Here is a 14,465-nt window from a genome sequence, read left to right on the forward strand (position 1 = left end):
GAGTAGTATGATCTGGTACATAAAGGGTTAATGTGGGACTGAGTACAGCATAGCCCACATATTGCTGCAAGAAGGCCAGGATCAGTTTAAAGATGGACAGAGATGTGGAAAGGCTTGGACTAGAGACAGCTCTATATCTATACCCTCTATTGTAAATATGAACATAGTTAGGTGCTGTTAATAAAAACTTGCTGCTAACATATTCAAGACTATGAAGCCTACTTCCTGGTGTCCAAAGAAGGATTCTTCATGCTGGCACCATCCGGTTTTAAACCCTCAACCTCATAAGAATGCTGAGTAATTGAGAAAAAGGGCAGACTCAATGGATTCTGCACTGAACCTAACTCCCAAATGAAGTTGCAGATGCTGAGAAAACTCACCAGAACAAAATAGTAAAGAAAAAGGTCGAGAGGTAGAAGAGCCTGAAAGCAAACGGGAAACGGCAGAAGTTTAACTCATGCAGAAGACTCCATTTCATCCTCCTTTCGAAGTCCAGATTCAGCAACCATAGCTTGCAGCCTGCAAGGGTGAGATAACAGCTGGGATCCTCCATTTGAGAGACCGTGTTGTTGCTGGGACTAAATTGCATTCCTGTTGATGGCGCTATTCAGAAAGCGAGTCAAGAAATGCAAATAGGCCAGCATTCTGCCCACGTGAATTCAGAGCAATTCTCATTCCCGCTGCCGTCTGATTCTTTAGGAGTGGAATTGGCGCTGAAGACCCTGACAAGCTGGAGCTGCTTATAAGCACACCGCTCCCCCTCATACTCTCATTCCAGACAAGGTGATGGCTCCACGGAGACCTATGCCACGCTTCCTGGAGAGTGAGCTGGAGAGAATGTTGGATGCTGTGGAAAGAGGCTGGACACCCTCTTTCCCAGGGTGGGGCACCAACTGAAGCTGGCAGCCATCGACAGCACTTGGGAAGAGGTGGCAGAGGGGTTCAGTGCCATCAGCATGACGAGGAGGATTGGAACCCTGTGCCGAAAAAAAGATGAATAATCTCCTTAGGAAGCTTGGGTAAGTCACCACCTCTGTGCCCCTGGAAGCACTCCTGACCTTCACTTTCATATCACGCACCCACCCACCACCCCCCGCCCCACTCCCCTGGAGGCCAACTACACCCGAGCAGCCTGCATCTCCCTTAGATTCCACCCTCCGCCAAACCCCAACACAAGTATTGTTCTCTATGGCCAGGAGCCTTACCAGGATGCCACCTGCTACAATCTCCCTGTAGAACTCACCTCCATGCGTCTCACCATGTCCTTTCTGTGTCCCTGAAAACAAGGTGCCCATAACAGGCAAGAGCTCCAGATGGCATCCCTAATCTGTGAGTGCAGACTCCTGCGAACTAGAGGGCGATGGAGTTAACATGTGTTATGGGACAGGGTTTAGAGAACCCCAAAGTGTATCACAACTGACCCACAACTTTTAATAGATTGTGGTAAGGGGAGCACACGACCCACTCCACAGGTGTGGTACAGCAGAAATCGAAAAGTATTTTTTAAAGCAAAACAATGTTTATTCTATGAACTCAAGTTAACCTTTTTAAAACAAACAGTGAACATCTTAGCAACCATCAATTCAAATACAACCCCCAAGAATAGAACACTAAGTAATCCTTAATAAATTCCCAAACAACATCCAGAAGACAAAAGAAACACCTTTTAACAGAAGCACATTAGGTTTAAATTCACTACTGAGAACATTTATAATTCTGAATTCACCAAATGATCAAGAGATAGTCTTTTCATGGCAGAGAGAACAACCTGCTTTGTCTGGCTTCAGCTCCAACACTGAAATGAAACCAAAAAAACACAGACACACCAAAGCTTTTCTCAAAGTGAAACTAAAAAGCAGCGCCAGAGCTCAGCTCCACCCACACTCTGATATCACTGCAGTAACATGAGCAGCCAAACATTTCTTAAAGTGACATTGTCATGACACAAGTGAGGCTGAGGAAAGGTCAGTGCCTGACATGGAGGTCGGCATATGGCAACCAAGTGAGAGCCCAATGCAAAGCTGATGTCTCTCTCCCACAGACCACTCCTTCCCAAGATCTCACCATTCCTCTTGTCTTTTGTCTTGAAGGGTCACCAATAGGTGAAGCTGGACTGTCCAGGGTCTCTAACCCCCCAGCCACATCCCCAAAACACCCCGGAGGGCCAGCCCGAGGAAGACACCAACTTCTCATCACTATTGTTACCTGCACCCTCCCCCAACCCACAGACTATCACTGTGGTGGGGAATTTTAGTGAAGAGAATCTTGGGTCACCTTCTGGTGCACACTTCACACATGCTGCAGCATATCAGGTGGAGGCAGGGACTCCCGAGGGAGCGGGCGGTTGTGCCCGATCCCAGGAAACAACTGTCGTCCAGACAGGTGTCATACTTCTGGAAATTATGATCGCAGCACTGGTAGAGATGCAGACACACAATTAACAATAGTGGGTGCCAGCAACATTCCAAAGCCTGCAGGTACAGCTGGAGGAGTCTAATTGCCTTCCGGTGCAGGAGATGATGCTGAGAATGCATGGTATCCAGGCCAACACTGAACAGGTGGTGTCCGCATGGAAGGCCTGGAGTAAGAAGTCAGAGCCATCGGTCAAGATGTCCAAGGCTTGGAGCACACACTGTGCGGACAACGGAGCCCAGTCATAGGCTGACATGTCCCAGGCCCACATGAATATTGCTGCGGTCTTCCAGAGCTTGGCCCAGTCACAAAGGGCCACGGTTGTGAGTTACTCAGAATGGTTACAATATATTATTAATGATTTTCTTTTGCCAGACTCAGGAGTCACATGTTGAGACGCGGACTGGAACCCGGACATTCCAGCTGTTCACAGCGGTGGCATCTTCCAACCCTGTCGACGGTGAATACCCACCGCGGGTTTCCCAGCGGTGAAGGTGGCATTTGACAAGAAATCCCAGTGACAACCGCGCCCAGAAGGTCCCGCCAACAGCCAATGGCGGGCTGCCTGGTTGTGTGGAATATCCCGCCCTCAGCATCTGGTCTTGAGTTTAGCAATGGGTTGCTTTCAAACAGCGTTTCTGAATGAATGAATTAAAACAGGCTCCTCAAGATTAGTTGGTCTGAAATTTAAAATATCGGGCTGGAGTCTCCGCTTCACGATGCCGGGAGCTTGAATCGCAATCTGGCGGAGAATTGTGCGAAATTGAAAAAAACGTGTTGTGCCTGGCGCTGATAGTGACGCCATGCTCCAACCCCTCGCTGGCGGCAAAATCAAATAGCACAAATGAATGCGTGGATAAGAGTTGATGCAGGAGGGAGGTTTTGAGATTCCTGGACCACTGGGACCGTTTCAGGAAAAAGTGGGACCTGTACAAGCGGGACAGTCTGGACCAAAGTGGGACTAACATCCTTGCTAGTGGGATTACTGGTACTGTTGGGAGGAGTTTAAACTAATTTGGCAGGAATAGGCGACACAGACTCTGGGCAGAATAGGACACAGTATAACACAGAAAAGCAATCAGGTCAGAGGGAATACAGTGGTCGTAAGTTTCAGGAGAGTAAGACAAGGTTGAATGGCCTCTACTTTAATGCCTGGAGTATTACAGGTAAAATGGAAGAGTTCAGGCCGAGGGTTGACATGTGGAATTAATAGCCATCATGTAGATGTGGTTTAGCGAGGGGCAGGATTGGCAGCTTAACATCGGAATACAGAATCTTCAGGAGGGACAGGGAAGGGGGCAAAAGAGGGGGAGGCATTGCATTATTAGTTAAGGAGTCAATTACTGCAGTAAGGAGAGATGATATCTTGGCGGTGGTGTTAAATGAAGCTTTGCAAGTAGAGCTTCGGAATAAAAAAGGGACAGCAACATTGCTAGGTGTTTATAATAGATCCCCAGATAGTCAGCGGGAAATTGAGGAGCAAATATGTGTGCAATTTTCAGAAGTGTATAAAAGTAATAATAGGGTAATTGTTGTGGGTGATTTCAATTTTGTCAACATTAACTGGGTAATGGGGCGGGATTCTCTGATCCTGTGGCAAAGTGTTGATGCCGTCGTAAACGCCGTCGCTGGGTCAACTGGGTGCCGTGGGGTCTGTGCATGCGCTGTGGCACCGGCGCCAATGCGCGCATGTGCAGTGGCTCCCTTCTCCGCGCCGGCCCCGATGCAACATGCGTAGGGCTACAGGGGCCGGCACGGAAGAAAGGAGGCCCCCAGGCAGAGAGGCCGGCCCACCGATCGGTGTGCCCCGATCGTGGGCCAGGCCACATCGGAGGCCCCCCCTCCCCCCTACAGGCCGCGCTGGACCCTTCAACGCCAAGGTCCCGCCGGGTAAGACCAGGTTAGAACGTGCCAGCGGGACTCGGGTTTTTTGTTACGGCCGCTCGGCCCATCCTAGGCGATGAATCGACCACGGCGGCGCCAATGGCGCCGATTCACCGCTCTGCAGAGAATCGCGTCCCGCCGTCGGGGCAGTGAGGCGCGATTCGCGCTGAGCGCAGCGATTCTCTGGCCCGGCCCCGGGCTGAGAGAATCCCGCCCCCAATGTGGAGATGCCGGCATTGGACTGGGGTGAGCACAGTTAGAAGTCTTACAACACCAGGTTAAAGTCCAACATGTTCCCTCTAGGCTAGTAGGAAGGAGTAACAAGCCCAGAGAACCAGGGATGACCAGAGATATTCAGGGTACAATGAGAAGGAAGGGAGAAGCTTTTAATAAGTACAAGGGTAGCAAATCAACCAAGGGGGGGAATCTGGGGATGGAGCCAGAGGACTTTGATAGGCTGTTAAATGAATATTTCATATCTGTCTTCACCCAACAGAATGAGGATACAGGTATGGAACTCGGGGAGAGAGACTGTGAGGTTATTGAGCAAGTTGCCATAGGGAGGGACAAGGTATTGGAGTTGCTGGCAGGCTTAAAAGTGGAGAAATCTCCAGGTCGGGATTAATTGTGTGCCAGGTGTTGTGTTATTCACCCCGGGGTAACACGGACTGCAACAGGATGCAGTTGGACTGTAAAGCATACACCAAACCTAGGCGTTGGTTCAATACGATTTAATGAACTTCTGTAATAGTGCACACAGCTGGCTATGGGTTGACACTCTACTACTCTAAGTGTGCTAACTCTAACTAACTGGACCAGACTAGCCCTGATCCACATGTAGAAAGTGCTGACTGTCACTACAGTTGTCACCAATGGAAAGAAGCAGAGTGCTGATGCCTTATGTGTTTTATAGTAGGAAGCCCCCCTCTAGTGTTCTGTCTGGTGATTGTTTGTGTTCTGTCCTGTGTGTTGATTGGCTAACCTGGGTGTCTGTCACTGCCTGCTTTTACCTCATGATGTGCATGGGTGCATATTATGACATCCCCCCTTTTAAAAAAAAATTGTCGGTTGCTCAGAGCATGTACGACATATATACAGATAGGACTATTTACAGCAAATGGTGAATGCATATGCACATGTAAGGTGTCTAGCAAGCTGATATAGAACAATATGTACAAAGGAAATATTTATAAGTCCAATCTCTGGGGCTGGCATCGGATCCTTGTCGACCGCCTGAGAGGTGGAGGTGTGGACGACGGTGCCTTGACAGGCGGGATTGCAGCCAGATTGGTGGCCTCGTGGAGCGAGGTGTCCGGAAAAGGCATAAGGACAGCTGGAAATGTGAGATCCGGTGTTGTGCAGGCAAGTTTGCGCAGTGCCCTTCTGTTGTGCCTCATAATGAAGCCATCAGCCATGCAAACCACAAACGACCTGGGAGCAGCCAGTCGAACAACAACAGCTGGAGCTGACCAGCCTCCATCAGGCAACTTGATGCGAACAGCATCTTCCGGAGCGAGCACTGGCAAATCAGTAGCATGAGCATCGTATGTCAGCTTTTGCCTGTTCCTGTGTTGCTGCGCCTTTTGCAGGACTGGGAGGTGATCCAGGTCTGGTAGGTGAATGGCCGGAACAGCCATCCGCAGGTCACGATTCAGAAGGAATTGTGCCGGAGACATACCGGTGGACAGAGGGGTTGCCCTGTATGCCAACAGCGCAAGGTTAAAGTCAGAAGCTGAGTCCACAGCCTTGCAGAGCAGTTGCTTCATGATATGGACCCCTTTTTTGACCATCCCGTTAGATTGTGGGTAATTTGGGCTTGAGGTAATGTGCTTGAACTGGTACAGCTTCGCGAAGTTGGACCACTCTTGGCTGTGGAAGCATGGACCGTTGTCACTCATGACAGTGAGTGGAATACCATGCCTGGCAAATGTCTCCTTGCAGGCCTTGATGATTGTCTTTGATGTGAGGTCGGACAGTTTCACCACATCTGTGTAACTCGAGAAGTAATCGATGATGAGCACATAGTCACACCCATTGTCGTGAAAAAGGTCGATTCCCACCTTAGACCACGGAGAGGTCACAATCTCGTGTTGCTGGAGTGTTTCTTTAGGCTGAGCAGGCTGGAAACGCTGGCAGGTCGCACAATTGAGGAGCATGTTGGATATGTCCTGGTTGATTCCAGGCCAATAGACAGCCTGCTGGGCCCTGCGCCTGCATTTCTTGACACCGATGTGTCCCTCGTGGATCTGTTTGAGCACTAAGCTCTGGAGGCTGCGAGGAATAACAATACGAACTAGCTTGAGGAGGATCCCCTTGACGACTGTTAGGTAGTCCTTAACATTAAAGAACTGGGGACATTGACCTTTTTGCCAACCATTTGCAAGGTGACGTATGACCCGCTGCAGAAGAGGGTCCTTGGCAGTCTCTTCTCGAATGTTGACTACTCTTTCATCTGAGGCTGGGAGGTTGCTGGCACACAGTTGCACCTGCGCCTCAATTTGGCGGATGAAGTCGACCAGTTCACAGGGCGAGGTGATGGCGCGAGACAGGGCATCCACAATGATTAGCTCCTTGCCTGGTGTGTATACCAATTCGAAATCATGTCCGCGGAGTTGAGGGAGAATGCTTTGAAGCCTGGGCATCATGTCATTCAAGTTCTTGTGAATGTTCTGGACTAGGGGTCTGTGGTCAGTCTCTACTGTGAAGGCTGGTAGACCGTAAGCATAGTGGAACTTTACAATGCCGGTTAGGAGGCCCAGGCACTCTTTCTCTATATGAGCATACCGCTACTCAGTGGGAGTCATGGCCCTTGACGCATAAGCCACTGGAGCCCAGGACAAGGAGTCATCCTTCTGGAGGAGCACCGCACCAATGCTGTCCTGGCTGGCGTCCGTGGAGATTTTTGTCTCCCTCTCCGGGTCAAAGAACGCTAGTACCAGAGCAGTGGTGCGCTTTGCCTTTAGCTCGAGCCACACTGCTTGATGTGTGGGTAGCCACTGGAAGGCAGTGGACTTCTTCACCAGATGCCTGAGAACCGTGGTGTGTGAGGCCATGTTGGGAATGAACTTTCCCAAAACGTTAACCATACCGAGGAAGCGTAGTACCGCCTTTTTGTCTTCCAGTGTCTTCATGGTGTTGATGGGCTTGACTTTGTCCAAGTCTGGTTGCATGCCCTACTGGGATATTTGATCGCCCAAAAACTTGATTGATGACATGCCAAAGGAGCATTTGGCCTTGATCAACTTGAGGCCGTTGGCATGTATGCGTCAAAAGACTTGTTGGAGACGAGCTATATGTTCCTCTGGGGTCGTGGACCATATAATGACGTCATCAACGTAGACCCACACACCCTCAATGCCCTCCAGCATCTGTTCCATGATCCTGTGAAAGATCTCAGAGGCTGAAACAATACTGAACGGCATGCGGTTGTAACAGTACTTTCTGAAAGGTGCATTAAACGTGCAGAGCTTCCTGCTGGACTCGTCCAGTTGTATCTGCCAGAACCATGCAACGCATCTAGTTTCATGAAGAATTTGGCATGTGCCATCTCACTTGTTAGCTCCTCCCTCTTCGGGATCGGATAGTGTTCCCACATTATGTTTCGGTTAAGGTCCTAGGGATCCATACATATGCGCAATTCTCCTGAGGGCTTCGGCACACAGACCATCGAGCTGCCCCAGTCAGTCGGTTCCGTCACTTTAGAAATTATACCCTGGTCTTGGAGCTCCTGCAGCTGCGCTTTAAACGGTCCTTCTGAGGAGCCGGCACCCGGCATGGTGCATGGATCATTGCCGTGGCATCAGGCCTGGGTAAGGTTTTGTAGTGGTACGGCAGCGTACCCATCCCACTGAACACATCCGGGTATAGTTTCAGGTTTTCGCCAATGTCAGCCTGATGATTCACATTAGCAGAGGACATGGCATGTACGCGCTGCTCGAGATTGAGTAGCTTGCATGCATGGGCACCAAGCTGGGCAGCCTTGTCAGGCTTGACAATTTTGAATCGCAGTGTGGCATAGATGGCCTTGTTGGAGACATGCAGATGACAAGACCCTAATGCAGTAATGGCATTGCTGTCATAATCAAGCAGCTGGCAGGCCGGCGGAAGAATTTTTCGCTGCCTTTCGATGCGAGCAAGATCTGCTTGAGATATGAGATTGGCTGAAGCACCAGTGTCCAGCTTGAACTGGATACTGCATTGGTTTACGTGTACGACAGCAGGCCATTCGTCCGCAGAATCCACGTTGAGGATAGGTAGGCGTGTTGTTGAATTTGAGGAGGCCTTGTCATACGTAGTAATGATGTCCACACTATATGGGGACTCCAGGCAGTCGTCTTCTGAATCCGTGATGTTACCAGGATCCGAATCCAGCTGCCCTTGCTGCACACTTCGAACGCGTTTGCGTTGGAACTGGGATTGCTGGCCCACGACCGGTGGTGCAGACCTGCACAAGGTTGCATAATGTCCAGGCTTCCCACAATTTAAACATCGCCTGCCTCTTGCAGGGCATTGCCGCTTTAAGTGGGCGGTGCCGCAGTTCGGGCACGTCATGACATTGATGTCATAACGCTCCGTACGTCGTCGCACATGCGCAGTGCGGTCAGCTGCCGCTCGCACCTGCGCAGTATTGTCTTCGGCCGCTTCGTTCTCCCGTCCTTGGTGCGCATGCGTGGGATCCCAGGAAAAGCGTGCGAAATGGCCGCCTTCATCGATACTAAGGCGCTGCATTCGGGCAATGGCCTGTACACTCTCTGCCTCGTTGGAGGCAAGTTGGCCCTGTTCTGCCGATTTAAGGTGGGAGTAGCGACTTTTCGCCTGTTCATGCACTTTACACGTATCGATGGCGACTGGCAGGGTCATGTTTTCTACTTTTAGGAGCCGCTCCCGCAGGGCATCGGAGTGGACCCCAAACACGATCTGAACCCTGATGAGGGAATTAGCGGTGTCACCGTGGTTGCAGGACTGCGCTAATATGCGGAGATGAGTTAGAAAAGATTGGAAAGGTTCATCCTTACCCTGAAGGTGTTGCTGGAATACATATCACTCAAAGATCTCGTTCGTTTCGACTTAAGTGACTGTCGAATATTTGCTAAAGAGGTCTGGAACTTGGTGTTGTCCTCGCTGTCGGCAAAAGTGAGCAAATTGAAGATTTGGATAGCCTGGTCCCCCCCAGTTGATAGGAGCAGCGCAATTTTTCTGGCATCGGACGCATCCTCGAGGCCTGAGGCCTCAAGGTACAGACTGAATTTCTGCTTGAAGTCCCGCCAGTTAGCGCCGAGATTGCCAGAGAACAAGAGCTGTGGAGGGGCCTGGATCTTCTCCATGCCGCTGGAAGGCACTTGCTGGTCGTCACTGAATTATTCAAGGTAAATTACTTAGATGAAGTAGACTCCTGGTATCATGTTGTGTTATTCATCCCAGGGTAACACGGACTGCAGCAGGATGCAGTTGGACTGTAAAGCATACACCAAACCTAGGCATTGGTTCAATACGATTTATTGAACTTCTGAAACAATACACACAGCTTGCTGTGGGTTGACACTCTACTCGTCTAAGTGTGCTAACTCTAACTATCTAGACCAGACTAGCTCTGATCCACATGTAGAAGGTGCTGACTGATATATACACCCTGGCTGTCACTACAGTTGTCTCCAGTGGAAAGAGGCGGAGTGCTGATGCCTCGTTTGTTTTATAGTAGGAAGCCCCCCTTTAGTGTTCAGTCTGGTGATTGGTTGTATTCTGTCCTGTGTGTTGATTGGCTAACCTGGGTGGCTGTCACTGCCTATATTTACCTCATGATGTGCATGGGTGCATATTATGACACCAGCTTGCTACGGAAGGTGAGGGAGGAAATTGCAGAGGCTCTGATCCAGAGTTTTAATTCCTCTCTGACCACGGGAGAGGTGCCAGAGGACAGGAGAACTGCAAATGTTATCCCACCATTTAAGACAGGCTGTAGGAATAAGCCAGGAAACTACAGGCCAGTGAGTGTCACGTCAGTGGTGGGGAAACTAATGAAGAAAATTCTGAAGGAGAGAATCTATCTCCACTTGGAGAGGCAATGTTTGATCAGGAATAGTCAGCATGGCTTTGTCAGAGGGAGGTCATGCCTAAGGTGGATTCAAAGCTGGCTGAGCTGTAGGAAACAGAGGGTGATGACAGACGGCTGCTTTAGTGACTGGAAGCCAGTGTCACCAAAAATCTATCCTGGTCCACTCATGTCGACGCTATCACCAAGAAAGCACAACAGCGCCTTTACTTTACTTCCTCAGGAAACTAAGGAAATTTGGCATGTCCACATTAACCCTTACCAACTTTTACAGATGCACTATAGAGAGCATCCTCTCGGGCTGCATCTCAGCCTGGTATGGCAACTGCTCGGCCCAGGACCGCAAGGAACTTCAGAGAGTCGTGAATACCGCCCAGTCCATCATACGAACCTGCCTCCCATTCATTGATTCCATCTACACCTCCCGCTGCCGGGGGAAAGCAGGCAGCATAATCAAGGATCCCTCCCACCCGGCTTACTCACTTTTCCAACTTCTTCCATCGGGCAGGAGATTCAGAAGTCTGAGAACACGGACGGACAGACTCAAAAACAGCTTCTTCCCCACTGTCACCAGACTCCTAAATGACCCTCTTATGGACTGTCCTCATTAACACTACACCCTGTCTGCTTCATCCGATACCAATGCTTATGTAGTTACATTGTATATCTTGTGTTGCCCTATTATGTATTCTCATGTATTTTCTTGAATTCTGTTCAATTCCCTTTTCTTCCCATGTACTGAATGATCTGTTGAGCTGCTTGCAGAAAAATACTTTTCACTGTACCTCGGTACACGTGACAATAAACAAATCCAATCCAATCCAGTGTCCAGTGATGTACCACAGGGATCTGTGCTGGGTCCCCGAGCATTCGTCATTTATATAAATGACTTAGATGACTATGCGGAGGGTAGGATCAATAAGTTTGTGGATGACACAAAGATAGGCCGGGTGGTTAACAGTGAGGCTGAGAGTCTTGGGTTACAGGAAGATACAGACGGAATAGTTAAATGTGCAGAAAGTGGCAGATAGAATTTATTCCTGACAATTGTGGGGTGTTACACTCTGGAAGGAGCAATTTGACATGGAAATATTAAATGAATGGCACCACACTGGGAAGTCCTGAGGAACAAAGAGACCTTGTCGTGTTTGTAAATAGACCTCTGAAGGCAGAAGGGCAGGCTAATAGGGTGGTGAAAAAGGCATATGGTACACTTGCCTTTATCAATCGTGACATAGATTACAAAAGCAAGACAATCAGGTTGGAGTTATATAGAACTTTAGTGAGGCCACAGCTGGAATACTGTGTGGAGTTCTGGTCACCCCATTATAGGAACAATGTGATTACACCGTAATGGGTACAGAGGCGTTAGACCAGGATGTTGCCTGGGATGGAACATTTAAGTTCTGAAGCGAGGTTGGATAGGTTTAGGTTGTTATCGCTGAAGCAGAGAAGACTGAGGGGTGACCTAATCGAGGTGTACAAGATTATGAGGGGCATGGACAGGGTGGATAAGGAGCAGCTGTTCCCCTTAGCTAAAGGGTCAGTTATGAGTGGACACAAGTTCAAACTGAGGGGTGGGAGGTTCAGGGAGGATTTGAGGAAAAACATTTTTACACAGATGGTGGTGACGGTCTGGATTGCACTGCCTGGGAGGATGGTAGAGGTGGGTCGAGATCCCCCCTCATCCCCACACCCACTTCACCCTCACATCCCTCTCACCCCCACACCACCCTCACCCCCCACACCTCAACACCCACCTTCCCCGGCTTCGTTGTATGTGGGCCCTGAACGTGGTCGGCGGCCCAGAGTAAAGGGAGGTCGCCGGGTTGGAGTGCAGTTACGGGCGAGCAAGTGAGACCCCGCTGTGTTGCGGTTGCCCATGCCACGTGTGTTGAAATCTGCCCCCCACACCCCCATGGCCTCACACCCCCACACCCTCCTCAGCCCCGCACCTCCTCACCCCCACACCTCCCCACACCCCTCACCCCCTCACCACCCGCACCCTCCACCACAATCCCCCTGCCCCTCATTCCACCCCCGGCCCAATGTCGAATTATACATGTCGTTTTGTGTTTTATAGGATCTGCTGGAGATGGGGCCGGTCCATCCGGTGTCTTCCGGCCCCAGCCAGTGCCAGAGCCAATGCCCCCCAGACAGCCGAGCACTGATGGGGAGAGCAGTCCGAACACCAGCCCTCCTCCCGAGACTCAGGACACCCCGGGGCTCGGGTCAGAGGGGGACACGGACTTTCCATCACAGCTGTCTCCAACACCCTCCACCATCCCAGAGACTACTACCTCAGTTGGGCACATTAGTGAAGAGGCTCCTGGGACACTATCTGGTGACCACCGCACAGTCGGTCCGGTACAGCAGGTGGAGGTCGGAGCAGCCGAGTGGCCACACAGTCGGAGGACAGGCCAGTCCTAGGAACCAGCTGCCTTCCAGACAGGTCCCGAGCTTCAAGATCATCCAGTCCCCACCACAGTGGAGATGAAGTCAGAGACCCAGGGACTACAAGAGGGGATGACGCCGGACATCCAGCACCTGCAGGCGGAGGTGAAGGAGTCCATCCGTGTATAGGAGCAGGGTGTGGTGCCGGACATGCGTGTCACCCAGGCTGACACTGCATGGTGGAGGCATTAGGGGTGACGGTTTCGGCTATGTCCAAGGCCTGGGTCATTCTGGGAAGGCGGTGGCCGAGGCCCAGGACAGGGCTGTCCTCTCACAGGCAGCCATGCCCCAGAGCCACCTGGACATTGCAGCGGCGCTCCTCAGCATGGCCGAGTCAGAGCAGGCATTGGCTGGGAACATCGACGGAATTGTCTAGACGCTGGCCGGCGTGGTGCAGACACTGGGCGGGGTGGCCCAGTCGCAGAGGGAGTGGCCCAGTCCCAGACGGAGATGGTCCACTCCCTGTGCTCCACGGCCGCAAGCATGCAGTCCCTGGTCGAAACAAGAGCGGGCCTCCAGGACTGTCATCGGCAGGTGGCAGGGGAGCCTCAGGGTATGGCTCTGCTCACACCCCCATCCCATGGAGTAGCCCGGGGGCAATCAGGCACCCTGAGGGAGGAGGAGGTGATGGTGCCCATGCTGGTGGCTCTCGCAGGGGAGGTGCTGGAACACCGCAGCACCTTGGACTCGCCCTCAACTGTCCCTGGTGCATCTAGTGGGCATCGGGCAGAGCAGGGTGGCACCAGGGGAGCATGGTGGCGCAGTGGATAGCACTGGGACTACGGCACTGAGGGCCTGGGTTCGAATCCCGGCCCTGGGTCACTGTCCATGTGGAGTTTGCACATTCTCCTCGTGTCTGTGTGGGTTTCACCCCCACAGCCAAACACAAAAAGATGTGCAGGTTAGGTGGATTGGCCATTCTAAATTGACCCTTAATGGAAATAAAAAGAACAGTACGCCACCAGGTACACCCGAGCAGCGGCCCATCCAGGCCAGGTCGCCCCAAGGGACACGCGTCAACTGGGACCCTTGTCGCAGGGCAGGAGTCCCAGCAGCCCACCTCCACTCCTGCTGTACCATCTAGGGAACCGCCTAGGCTTAATGTTAGGGCCTGTAAGGCCAGAATGTTAGACACCAGTTAAGTTGGTATGGGTGCAGGGCACAGTTTAGTCATAGGGGCTAAGGCAGAGACTTTATGTATTCGTTCAAAATAAACACCTGTTACCACCGTTACAATCTGTCCCGGTGCTCTGTCTGATGGGTGTGGGTGTGGGCTGGTCCGAGCTGGCCGGGGGCCGGGTGGGGTGCAGGCCCTGTGGGAGAATCATGTTTCCCACTATCTTTCCCCCCCTTTGCCACCATCCCCCCCCCCCCCCCCCTCCCCTCCCATGATTCGACCGTCCCCAGAACCCCCACTGCAGGGATCCGATGGGACCGTGAGCTGGAATGGCCAGATCGCATGCAGGGATCAGCCAGGTGGATGGTGGAAAGTGCTACCGTGGGCAGGGGTGAGATGCTGTGAAATGCAGAGCACGTGAGCTCTTCGCAGAGCGGGTTGTCATCATCCTCCATCGCATGGACCAGACCCGCTGTTGCTGCCAACCCAGGGCCCCCACCACATAACGCCGGGGTATATATAACGGAGGGGTGTGCAAGCAGACAGTTT

This window comes from Scyliorhinus canicula, chromosome 1 (genome assembly GCF_902713615.1).
Source record: "Scyliorhinus canicula chromosome 1, sScyCan1.1, whole genome shotgun sequence".
In the NCBI taxonomy this organism is placed as follows: Eukaryota; Metazoa; Chordata; class Chondrichthyes; order Carcharhiniformes; family Scyliorhinidae; genus Scyliorhinus; species Scyliorhinus canicula.